The sequence below is a fragment of the Macrotis lagotis genome, chromosome 3, assembly GCF_037893015.1.
Source record: "Macrotis lagotis isolate mMagLag1 chromosome 3, bilby.v1.9.chrom.fasta, whole genome shotgun sequence".
Lineage (NCBI taxonomy): Eukaryota > Metazoa > Chordata > Mammalia > Peramelemorphia > Peramelidae > Macrotis > Macrotis lagotis.
Genome location: NC_133660.1, coordinates 103,748,373 through 103,762,416, shown reverse-complemented (window position 1 = coordinate 103,762,416; position 14,044 = coordinate 103,748,373).

The following is a 14,044-nucleotide window of genomic DNA, read 5'->3' as shown; positions in this document are numbered from 1 at the left end:
AGACTTCCCCTCTGCTGTGAGCTGAGACTCCCAGCTCCCTGGGGCTGCCTCCGGGAGGCTGAAGTTCTTTGGCTCTGGCAGGTCACTCCTCTGGCAGGCCACCTCTCTGACCCCGGGGAGCAGAGCCTTTCTGCTCTTTTCCAGGTTACCTTAAGTAGGAGAACTGCCTCACTGGATCCCTTTGTGGGTTCTGTCCCTCGAAAGTTTAGTTAGAGTCCTTAGCTGATGAGTTTTATCAGAGAGCTCCTAAGACTGGATCCCTTCCTGTTGCCATCTTGGCTCCGCCCCCCAAAAAACTCTTGTACACTCTTCTTCTGAGTTTACCATATCCCTTCTTCAAAACTGAGCATTTAAGTCTTAACCTAAATGAAGCAAAAACAAAAAATAAGTTTTCTTTAAGTTAACCTTAGACCTGAATGTCTTTTACACAAAAATTTCTTTCACATCTCTGCATATAAACTTATTTTCCTCTTATTACAAATAACTCCTATTTTCAAAAAGAAAATAATATTCTTATGAATTCAGTTTTAAATAAAAATATTAATTTAAAAACCCAAAGTAATTTTTTACTAAGGCTGGTGTTACAAGATACATATACAATTTCTAATTAATGTAATTTCCTAAGCATGAGAATGAAAAACAAAGCTTTTCATAAATTCTCTGTGCCAAAAAAAGACCTTGAGAAATATAACCTGTTGTGGCAAGGTATTCTCTAGTTTTCTTATAATAAATCTTTACAAATATGGTGGATGACACTCTAATTCATTCATATTTTGTAATTGTAACACCACTTTACATTTTCAAAAAAATTGTTTGAATCTGTTTTTATACAAAATTTTCTAATTATGCATAATACATTTTCAATTTAAAGTATATTCCCTTTACTCCCCAAAAAATTTGCAATAAGAAAAATCCTAAGGCCAGTTATTTCTTTTTTCTTTTTTTTTTTGCAAGGGATTGGGGTTAAGTGGCCTGCTCAAGGCCACAGAGCTGGGTAATTATTAAATGTCTGAGGCTGGATTTGAACTCAGGTACTCCTGACTCAAGCGCTGGTGCTCTATCCACTGTATCTCCTAGCCACACCCAAGGCCAGATATTTCTAAAAAGGTTTATGATTTCACAATTTTCTTTATAAGTCTCTTAATAATCTTATAAATTCCAAAACTTATATTCAAAAATTACCTTAAATCATTTTCCTTTTCAAAATATAAAACTTTGCAAATTCTATTTATCTGTTTTAGTGCCATTCTAACTTCTCAATACTCTGACTTAAGAGCTTTCTGTCCTTACTAACAAATTAATGTTCTGAAAATTGGAGATTCCCCACATTTTGAGATATCAAAGTAGTATGTACTAATTCTTTGCCCTTACTGTTTATCATTCCTTGATCACCCAAAGTTTTTCAAATACATGACTATACACCCTTTTTGAGCAATAATATAGCCTGATTAAGTACACATAACTCAGAAGTCTGTGCTAACAAAGGTTTTGGCAGACTCCCAGCCTCTATGAAGGCTATTTTGACCCTATCTATTTTAGCATTCCCTTTATTTTCTTTTCCTTCTATGACTCTGGAGGAGCCAAAAAATATTATAACCCCCCCCATCAATATTATTTTTTACAGACTCCTTAATTAAGTTACATGTAATTTTCGGGTAGCTTTGTTGAGAGTATTAACACATTTTAGAGAATTAGCCAATTTGAAGAAAGAGTTAACATTTACTTATCAATTGCTTTCATGTCAACTTTTTCACTTTATGGAGTTTATTACTTTTCCAAACAATTCACTGCCAGATATTGTGAAAGTGGTGGTTTAATGCAATATTCAGATTATCCCAACCTCATTTAAACATATATCTCTGCATAGCCTTATAGCTCTCCATACTTTCTTTTCTTACTATTTTGATATGTAGATCACTTTTCAAAGTACCCAAAATCCATTATACAAATTCAAAACCTCTCATACTGACTTTCTGCAGACTTTAACCAACTTTCATGCTTCACAAATGGTTCAAAAACCCCAATAATCTCTCTATGCCTTTTCATTATTCCTTGCAACCATATTTTCTTAATTTTCAGAACCCATTACTCAGACTGAATTACTTACATTTTCCCTTAATCTATTGTTCTATAAACCCCTTTTATTGACTAGTCAAGGAAAAAAATAATTTTAGGGACAATTTCAGTTTCCAGTAGGTACCTTATAAATATAATTTGCCAAATCAATAAATAAAACTCTTTTAGAAATTTAGACAAGAAAAAAACAATAGAAAATAAAAGAAAATAATGGAACTGCTTCTCCCCCCACCCCCCCAAACAACCTGATTTTAAGGAAAATCTCTTCTGGCACCAAATCATGAATTTTTGATAAAAAGAAAAATCTAACTTTGAAAAAAAGAGAGAGGATAGAGAATTGGCCAATCAGAGAAAAAAGACATGGCAGCAGGTCTGACTATGTAGAGACAGCTAAGAATTGTCTGTATTTTATTTTTTAATTTATTTTTAATTTTGTGTTTTACAATTTTTCCCCTAATCTTCTTTCCCTCCACCTCCCAGAAGGCAGTTTGTTTGTCTTCACAATGTTTCCATAGTATACATTGATCTAAGTAGAATGTGATGAGAGAGAGAAACCATATCCTTAAGGAAGAAAAATAAATTATAAGAGATAGCAGAATTACATAAAGGAATTTTTCCCCCATCTAAATTGAAGGTAATAGTCTTTGGTCTTTTTTCAAACTCCATAATTCTTTCTCTGGATACAGATGGTATTGTCCATCACAGATACCCCCAAATTGTCCATGATTGCTGCAATGATGGAATGAGCAAGTCCATCAAGGTTGATCATCACCCCAATGTTGCTGTTAGGGTGTATAATGTTTTTCTGGTTCTGCTCATCTCACTCAGTATCAGTTCATGCAAATCTTTCCAGGCTTCCCTGAATTCCCATCCCTCCTGGTTTCTAATACAACAATAGTGTTCCATGACATACATATACCACAGTTTGGTAAGCCTTTCCCTAATTGAAGGATATTTACTAACTTGAAAATTCTTTGCCAACAGAAACAGTGCCACTATGAATATTTTTGTCCTAGTGATGTTTTTATGCTTTTTCATAATGTCTTCATGGTATAGACCAGGAGTGATATTGCTGGTTCAAAGGGTATGCATATTTTTGTTGCCCTTTGGGTGAAATTTCAAACTTCTCTCCAGAATGGTTGAATGAGTTCACAGCTCCACCAAAAATGTATTAGTGTCCCAGATTTCCCGCATCCCTTCCAATATTGATCATTGCCCTTTCTGGTCATATTGGTCAGTCTTAGAAGTGTGAGGTGGTATCTCAGAGAAGTTTTAATTTTCATATCTCTAATAAGTAATGATTTAGAGCAATTTTTCATATGACTATGGATCACTTTAACTTCCTCATCTGCAAATTGCCTTTGCATATGCTTTGACCATTTGTCAAATGGGGAATGACTTGTTTTATTGTTTTTTAATTTGACTCAGTTCTCTGTATATTTTAGAAATCAGTCCTTTGTCGGAAGCACTGGTTGTAATAATTGTTTCCCAGTTTACTACCTTTCTTTTGTTCTTGGTTACAGTGGTTTTATCTGTGCAAAAGCTTTTTAATTTAATGTAATCAAAATTATCTAGGTTTTTTTAAATGATGTTCTCAATCTCTTCTGAGGTCATAAACTGCTTCCCTTTTCATAGATCTGACAAATGAACTATTCCTTAATCTTCTAGTTTGCTTGTAATAATATTTTTTATGTCTAAATCCTGTAACCATTTGGATCTTATCTTGTTAAAGTGTGTGAGGTGTTGATCTAAATTAAGTTTCTCCCATACTAACTTCCAATTTTTCCAACAAGTTTTATTGAAGAGAGAGTTTTTATCCCAATAGCTGGACTCTTTGGGTTTATCAAACAGCAGATTATTATAATCATTTCCTGCTATTGCAATGAATCTATTCCACTCATGTAACACTCTATTTCTTAGCCAATACCAGGAAGTTTTGATGACTGATGCTTTATAATATAATTTTAGATCTGGTAAGGTGAAGCCACCTTCTTTTGCACATTTTTCATTGAATCCCTGGAAATTCTTGAGTTTTTATTTCTCCATATGAACTTACTTGCAACTTTTCCTAAGTTGTTTAATAATTTTTTTGAATTTTGATTGGTAGGGTACTAAACAGGTAATATAATTTTATACAACTCTCATTTTTATTATATTAGCTTGGCCTATCTATGAGCAGTTGTTGTTTGCCCAGTTTTTGATTTGTTTTTTCCTCTAATTTTTTAGTAACACATCTATTTTATTGATTTCCTCCTTCTTTATTTCATTTATATATGCATTTAGAGATATGATATTTCTCCTAATAACTGCTGTGACTGTATTCCAAAAGTTTTGTTATGTTTGTCTCATTAATGCCATTGTCTAGGATGAAATCAATAATTATATCTATAATTTGTTGTTTGATCCACTCATTCTTTAAAATAAGGTTATTTAGTTTTCAATTAGTTTTAGATCTCTCTCAATGGCCCATTATTGCACAAGTTCTTTGATTGCATGATGGTCTGCAAAGGAATCATTCATTATTCCTACCTTTATAGATTCGGTTATAAGGATTTTATGCCCTAGTACATGGTTAGTTTGTGTGTGAGTTCCATGTACTGCAGAAAAAAAATATTCCTTTCTTTTCCGTTCAATTTTCTCCAAAGGTCTATCATATCTAGGTTTTCCAGCATTCTATTCACCTCTTTATCTTCCTTCTTGTTTATTTTATGTTTCTAATTCTGAAAGAGGGAGATTGAAGTCTTCCAGCAATACAGTTTTCTATATCTTCCTGAAACTCATTCAGCTACTCCTCTAAGCATTTAGTTGCTATACTGCTTGGTGCATATATATATATATATATATATATATATATATATATATATATATATATATATATATTTAATATTGAAATTTCTTCACCCTTCCTTGTCTCTTTTAATGAGATCTATTTATTTCCAACTGCTTTGTCTGAGAAACAGAATGCTGTTTGTGCCTTTTTCACTTCAGTTGAAGCATAGTATATTCTGGTCCAGTCTTTTACTTTTCTCTTTATGTATCTTTCTCCTTTAAATAATTTTCTTGTAAGCAACAAATTGTAAGTTTCTGGCTTTTAGTTCACTCTACTATCTGCTTATGTTTTATGGAACAGTTCATCACATTCACTTCAGAATTGTGAATTTTATAATTATTTAGTCTTTATTGCCCTCCTTGCTATCTTCCCTCTTTTAGGTGTTTTTCCCCCTTTTTTCACCTTATCCTTTTCCCCAAGTATTTTCATCTGAATACCACTTCAATGTGTTTGCTCCCTTATATTCAACCTCCTCCCCTATATTTCCCCTTTCTCTTTGCCCCTTCTGCCTTCCCTTCCTTTTGTTAGTTTCTCTTTTCCTACCCCTCCCCTTTTCCCTTTGTAATACTTGAAACATAAGCTAAATTTCTAAAAAACTAAGTGTGTGTGTGTGTGTGTGTGTGTGTGTGTGTGTGTGCCAATCCTCCTTTGAGGCAAATCTACCAGGCTTCACATGTATTCATTTTGTCATTGCTTTCCCCTTCTCTTGGCATTTTTATCATCATCAGAAGAGTTGCTTTTTATGGTAAGTGATCTTTTATGGTTTCCTCTTGTTTGTTTATTTACATAGTTGATCTCTTCTCCTGGGACACAGGGTTTATAGTCTCTAGGTGGAAAAGTTGGAAGACTCCTATTTATTTAAATATTCATCTTTTGCCCTGGAAGAAAAGCCTCAGTTTTGCTCAATAGTGAATTCTTTTTTTTAGGTTTTTTGCAAGACAAATGAGGTTAAGTGGCTTGTCCAAGGCCACACAGCTAGGTAATGATTAAGTATCTGAGACCAGTTTGAAGCCAGGTACTCCTGACTCCAAGGCCAGTGCTTTATCCACTACGCCACCTAGCTGCCCCTCCATAGTGAATTCTGGACTGCATTCTAAGCTCCCTTGCTCTGCAGAATATCATATTCCAGGTCCTTCAATCTCTTAATGTTGATGCATCCAGGTCCTGTGTTATCTATACTGTGCCTTCTTGATATTTAATTTTTTTGTTTCCATTTGCTTGCTGAATTTTCTCCTTCATCTGATAATTCTGGAGTTTGATCACAATATTCCTTTGTGTTTTCATTTTGGGAACACTTTCAGGAGTGGATTGATACGTTCTTTCAATAACTAGTTTCCCCTCTGGTTCCATGATGTCAGGACATTTCTCCCTCACTATATTCTGAAGTATGGATTCCAGGCTTTTTTTCTCCCCAAATTTTTCAGGAAGCCTATTGGTTCTTAAATTCTCTCCTAGATTTTTTCTCCAGGTCAGTTATTTTACAAATGAGATATTTTATATTTTCTCCTGGTTTTTTTTTCATTTTTGGGGGAGGTGGGTTGTTTAACAGATTCTTATTGTCTCATGAAGTCATAACTTTCCACAGCTACCAATCTCTTTTTTAAAGAAAAGTCTTCTTCATTTACCTTTTGCAGTTCCTTTTCCAATTTTTCAATTCTAGCTGTGTTTTTTTTTTTTTTAGTTTTTGCAAGGCAGTGGGGTTAAGTGGCTTGCCCAAGGCCACAAAGCTAGGTAATTATTAAGTGTCTGAGGCAAGATTTGAACTCAGATACTCCTGACTCCAGGGCCGATGCTCTATCCACTATGCCACCTAGCTGCCTCTCAATTCTAGTTTTGAAGGATTTTTCCATTTTTACAATTTTTAAATTTGTCCAATTGTATTTTTGAAGGATTTGTATTCTTGTTGCAAGATATTAAGTTTCATTTGCAAAATATTAATTTTTTCTTGCATTTCTTTTCCCAAATTTTCCATTTGAATTTTAAACTCTTTCATGATCTCTTCTTAAGAAGATTTCTGGGCTGAAGCCCAATTCATATTCTCTTCAGCAGCTCTAATTTCCTCTGAGTTATCATCCTTGTATTCAAGGTTACATTCCATGAAGCCTGGTTTCTGCTGGCCTTTATTCATTTTCCTAGGATTTTGTGATGGCAGGGGCAGGGGTTCACAGACCTTTAATGCTGCAATCCCTAGATCCCTGGAGCCTTTGCTCACTGGGCTAAAGAACTCCAATAGGCTGGTCAGTAGGAAATCTTACATGCTTTCTCTAGTGTGTGGAATTCTCTGAGACTGATTAGTGGCCCACTCCTTATGCCTAGGGGCTGAGACCTTGGCAGGATCTGGGTTATCCTTGAAAAATGTGGGTTGGGACCTCAGGCTATATAGTTAATCTACTTAATATTAAATTAGCAATTGGGGGATATCTGCTTCCCACAGCTTAGTCTGGGAGGGTGTGGGAGGCTGTTTCTACATCTTTTCATGGGCAAGACACTTTCTCCCACAGGAATGGCACAACTGAAAACATGGGGGCTCATGACCCTGGTTACAGACAAAGCTTCCACTCTTGTGCTCAGTTTAGTCCACAGTCCTCATCCTGCCTCCCCTGCACTGGCACTCTGCTGTTTGCCCCCAACTGGCCCATGTTCTCTTGTGATACACCTTATTGTAAGGTATTTTCCAAGTTTCTTTTCTGGATTCTGTGGATCTAAATTCCTTTAAGAGACTTGGTTCATGTTAATTCTGAGGGAAAGCGGGAGACCTTAAGACAGTGCCTTGTTTCTCTCTGCCATCTTGGCTGGAAGTCCTCAATTCTACTTTTAAAGGTATAGCTTTTTTTAAATCAAGTTTTCATAATTTTTCTCATGATTCACATTTCTTTTATCAATTTTTCTTGTTTATAATTTCTTTGGGTTTGAAAATAGTATTTGAGTTCTTCCAAGAGGATTTCTTTAGTTTTGAGACCAATCCATAAACACTTTTGAGTCTTCAGATGTAATCATTTTGTCATTACTTTCCTCTTCTGAGGTGGCATTTTTTTCCATCATCAGAAGAGTTAGTTTCCATGGTTAGTGCTCTTTTGTTTTGTTTTTGTTTGTTTAGATAGTTGATCTCTGTTCCTGGGGCACAGGGTGTATAATCTCTATTTGCTTATCCTGGAGGTTGGGAGTCTTGTCCCAGGCTTTCCACTTTGGCCTTTCCTGTATTCACAGTTTGCTCACTGTGCTAGTGTAGCCCAATCATGCACTAGTGTTCTAGGGTTCAAACCTTCCTCTCTGATCTGAGTTGAGACTACTGGCTTTCATTATTGCTGGGCTTCTAAGCTGGGAACTAAGCTAATAGACTATTGTGGGCTTTCCAGTACTCCCACCTATGCTGGGTTACAAACCTTTAATATCTGTGTCAGACAGATCTTTGCCTGATGTGACTATCAGATACTTATTTTACTGTTTGTTTTTTACTTTTCTTTTACTGTTTTTTTCTGGGGTTTTTTTGGGGGGGTTGTTCTGCCACTTTAGAATCTTTTCACTGGCTTCATTATAAGTTGCTTTGGGAAAAATACCAGGACCTTCCTAGGTTCCCACCATCATCTTTACAGCACCCCCTACTCCATGATAATTTCTGGAAAGGTTATATTTAGTTTCTTTTTGATCATGGTTTTCTCTTAGTTTAATTATTAAATTATCTCTTCTTCATTTATATTGCATGTCAGTTGTTTTTCCTATGATATATTTCTGAATTTATTCTTTTATTTTCTCCTTTGGATTTATTTTTTATTAGTTCTTAATTTCTCAAGGAGTAATTAATTTTTTTAATAATTCATATTTTGAAGGAATGAATTTTAGGGAATATAACTTTCATAGTGGATTATCTACACAGAAGTATGATCACTGTACTGGTCTGTTGATGAGCAGAAGATCTCTTCCCTGTGGAACTTTGCCCAGGGCCCTTGTATACAGGAAATACAAGTGTTAGTGAACTACTGTTCTTCTTATTATATCTGTGACTATAAGCTGGAACAACTTATGTCCAATGCAACAAGGTCCTTCACTCAGTATCATCAAATGATCACTTGCAATCTTCTTCTGATCACTTGTTCAATCCCCCTACCCCCTGTGATTTGAGAGTTCCTGAAGCTGCTACTACTACTACTACTACTACTACTACTACTACTACTGGTGTTGCTCTAACTTCATCCAAGGCCAGGGTAGAGACCTTTTTTTTCTGAAAAGAACCATTTGGATTTTAATAACATCATTTGATTAAGCATTTAATTGATTCCCTCCTAAAAAACTACTAGATTAATTGAATTTCAAGTCCCAACTATGACTACCTTGGCACCTCCAAACCAAACACTATGGTCTAAGAGTCCAAGTTTCTCCACATTTGCTCTAAGACCTGTTTCTACTGGTGTGCCACAGTATGGCCTATGCTGCACTGTGTTTCAGCTTAGTGTGACTGATCTCTTCTGCCAACTTCTGTAGTTACCTTAGTCTGAAATGTTTCACCTTGACCTTTTCTTGCCTCTGTCATTTCCTAATTCAATTGGTGGACCTAGTTTAAAAATGTTTGCTGAAATAAGGAGAGCTCAGATTATACCCTCCCTTCATTCTGGCAACCCCAAATATTTCATTGTTTACCATTTTTTAAGAAAAACAATAAACTCTCAGATATTGAAATATTAGCCAATTTCTCATTGGTACTTGATTGCAAGGATAAATATTTTTCATGTATTAATTTAGTCTTAGGAGAAATCTCAAATCTTAACTCTTCTTGAGAGTGGATGTCATTACATCTCTATTAATATCAGATGAATAATTTTATTATTTCAAATGAAGCTAAATCGCAAATGGTATAAGCAGATTTGTACTCTATTTTCCTTTATACATTTTGTGAAAATTTTTGTTGCACCTATTAAGTGTATTAACATTTGTTCTCCAGATATAGGGGACAGAAACACCTTGGTGTTGATTCCTTGGTTTTTATTGTCTCATATGTAGGGGAAACTAAAGAAGTGTCTGAACCTATTGATTAATTTTGTTGAGTAGTTTAAAAATAATGCCATCAAAACTAAAATAGTGTCTGGTAGAGTTTATTTTGCTTTTATACAGTGATTATTTATTTATCTGAAATGCTTATTCTTTTTTATTCCTTGGAGTTGGTGAGAGTGCATTTTGCAGTTATTTGCTTGTGTGAAGTCTATGACCTGCATTTCTTGACAAGGCCAAATTGATAGCACTCATACAGAAATTTTTATCAAAATCAATATGCATGATTTATAATTGCATTCAAATTTTCCCAGCTTTCTTATGCATGTGAATATTTTCCTTCCAAAGAAGTATTAGTTCTCTATAACTATTTGTACAAGTACCTGATCAAAAATCAAAAGATATATTTTTTTAAAAATGTTAAATTTAGTTTATTTTTCTAAGTATTTGTTAACATAGATTTAATTATTTTCCTCCCTCCATGGTCTCAGTATCATTGAGAAATTGAAAAAATGTCTCCAAAATAAAATAAACAAATATGAATGTTCATTCAGAGATACTGTTTTTATTATTTTACTTTTTCCCTCCCAAAGCAATGGGTTTAAGTGACCTGCCCAAGGTCACATACCTAACTTAAATGGCCAAGCTGGATTTAAACTCAAATACTCCTGATTCCTGAGTCAGTGTTCTGTCCACTGCACAACCTATCTGCCCCAATCAAAGATATTGTCAATGGACTTGGAGCCTTTTAAGATGATATAGAAGATCATAGACAAAGGAAAATGACCCATATATACAAGATTAATTATAATAACTATTTTAGTATAAGCAACAAATCAGAAATAGATTTCTGCTATATGGAGAATGGTTGCACAAATTATGGTATATGAATATAATGAAGTACAAGTACATATGTAACATATGGTATATATAATGGTATGTGAATGTAATGAAGTACAAATATGAATGTCATGAAGAAAGGAAAAACAAAAACATCCTAGGAAAACAAAAATGTGTATGAATTGTGCAGAAGTAGGAGAATAATATTCCCAATAACAACATTGTAAAGATAAACAGTTTTGAAAACCTTATGTACTTTAATCAATGCAATAGACAGCCATGTTTCCAAAAAGCACAAGGAAGAAGCCTACTATCCACCTTCTTTTGAAAAGATATTATGTTAAAAATACAGAGTGATACATACATTATTCTTCTTTCAGAGGGAGAATGCACAGCTAATGTGGTCATTTGTTTCATTGACTATTCACATTTGGTACAAGTTTGCTTTTGTTTATAAATTTCCCAAATGGTACCAGGAGATTATAGGATGAAGAAAAATTTTAAAAAAATGTTTGTTATCAAATGTTTAGAAAAATAAACTGTTTAAAATTTTTAAAAATAACTTTTGTTTTTTTTTATCATGTGCTTGCTCAAATAAATGCAGATTACCGGTGTTTCTTTGGAAAGAAAATATTTGCATGCCTATTGACTAACAGCAATCCATCTTTAAAAGATCAATATCAGGGCGCTTAATTTCATTTCAAATTATAAATTCTGTCACCCAAGTGTATTTTTGTGATGCCTAAAACTTGTAAGTCCTGCTCCAATTAATCAACATCAAAGAACATTGCACTTCAGGCACTCCTCAGAGAATTCAAGAATGTATCAATTCCACTCAAATACTTGCCAAAACTCACTGGAAATGTAGGTTATTTGAGAGAAAATTCCTCTGAATTCTCCAAACTCTTGCCATATTTTCATATGTTATCAGAGAAAAGGTTACTTGAATTATATCATCTTAGCTCTCCACAGAAATACATAGCCTGTGTTAAGATTTATCATTAAGCTATGAGCTTTTTCTGAAGGTCACTATAAACACTAGTGTCTCTTCAAATAAGGTTTGTGTAGATTTTGCTAAATATTTTTGCACAAATGTTGCTTTACCTTGCCTACTATTCCATATTTCATCACCAAAATTAGAAATTGTTCCTCAAAATCAATGTCATATAAACATTCCCTTTCAAAAAAAAACCCTAAAAAAAATTAAAAGAAAAAAAAGAAAAAACGAAAAAAAAATTACCTTTCGAGGAAAAAAATCAATTTGCAAGTAGATAAGGAGAAATGCATAAAGAAAGGGGTTTTTTATCTTTGTCTTTACTTTGGAGAAAATTAAAATTATCTTTTGGGTTTAACTATAGTGGTTAATTAATCTCAAATTCCTTCTATATCTGTCCATTATCTTAACAAGTTTTGTTCTGTGTTCATTAGTAATTATTTTCTTTTATATAAGATTACTTTTTGAAGGTACTTCAAACCATTTTTGAAAGTAGACAGAGTATCATTTTATTTATTATTTTAATATTAGTTTTTAAAAGTGCATTTAAAATTTGAGAGTCATTGAGAAGGAAAAATGTCAATTATATGATAAATCATGCAAAACATTTCTATATAAGTCATATTATAAAAAGTGAAATATAGAAAGTGAATGAAATATGATTTAAAATGCATTCACAATACATCAGTTCTCTATATGAATGTAGACAACATTTTTATCACAAATTATTCAGGTTTGTCTTTGAACAATTCATTGGTCATAATAACTAAGCTAGTCCTAACTAACCTCTATGCGATATTGATTCTATGATACATTGTTTCCTCCTGGTTCAGTTCATTTCTCTTTCATTTTTTCCTGTATTTAAATTTTATTTTTTTATTTGATGAAAAAAATTAAAAATAACCTTCCTATATCTTTGACAATTCAAGAAAATAAGTATAGATTATACATGCTAAGTCAAGCAAACATTTCTGTGTTAGCTATGTTAAAAATGAAGATAAAAGTAATAAAATAAAGTATGCTTGAATCTATCTGTTTTTTCCTTTCCTTCTATTTTCTTTTATACAGTCTTTCCTTTGTAAGGAAATAGCATTTCACTTTCAGAAGTACCTTGGATTAATAAGTAGTTAACAACCAAGTGATTCACAGATGATTATAGCATGACGATACTGTATTCCATTGGTTAGTGTCATTTCACTTTGCATGAGCTCATGGAAGTCTTCACAGTTTTGTTTTATTTTTAAGAGTTAAATTGCTCATAATTTTTTTTTTTAGTTTTTGCAAGGAAATGGGGTTAAAGTGGAGTGCCTAAGACCACACAGCTAGGTAATTATTAAGTGTCTGAGGTTGCATTTGAACTCAGGTACTCTTGACTGCAGGGCCAGTGCTCTATCCACTGTGCCACCTAGCCGCTCCTGCTCATAATTTCTTAAAGCACAATAATATTTCATCATTTTCTTCTATTCCTCCATTGATAGGCATCTCTTCAATTTCCAAATTTTTTGCTAAAGAACTCTTATAAATATTTTGTTCATATAGGTTCTTATTTTTTCTAATATCTCAGTGGTATAGAACTAGTAGTTATCTTACTGGGGCAAAGAGTAAGCAAAGTTGCACAGTCCTTTAGGCAAAGTTGCTGAATGACTATCATGCTATTTATTTCAGTTTATGACCCCACCAATTTTTTCTCCTTCCCCTCTAATTTTGCCATTTTCCTTTTTTTTTGTAATTTTAACTAATCTGATTGGTGTAAAGTGGTCCCTCAGAGTTGATTTAATTTTCTTTTTTTTCTAATCAAAAGTGATTTCATATAAGACTAGATAGTTTTGCTCTCTTCTGAAAAGTGAATGTTCATATAATTTAACTATATGTTAAATTGGAAATTGCTAATTTTCTCATATATTTGACTCAGCTATCTACACTTTTGAGAAATCAGGTCTTCTCAGAGAAACTTACTGTAAAAAATTATTCTGAGTTTCCTGCTTTCATTTTAAGTTTAAAGGTGTTGGTTTTTTTGTGAAAAACCTTTTTAATTTCATATAATAAAAATTATTATTTTTACATCACATAAGGTTCTCTAAGTCTCATTTGAGGTTAACGTCTTCACTTATAGTAGTATAAGTGTATAGTATACTGTGATCATTCAGATATAAAATTATAATCTTCTAGTGAGTAATATATTTAAAATTTTTGAATTAATATTCTTTAGATTAATTGATTGGTTGCTTTCTTTCCTGATTGTACTCATTCTGGTTTAGATATCAGCACCATATCTGTTTCATAAGAGGAATTTGATTAAACTCCCTCTTTGTTTTTTTAAT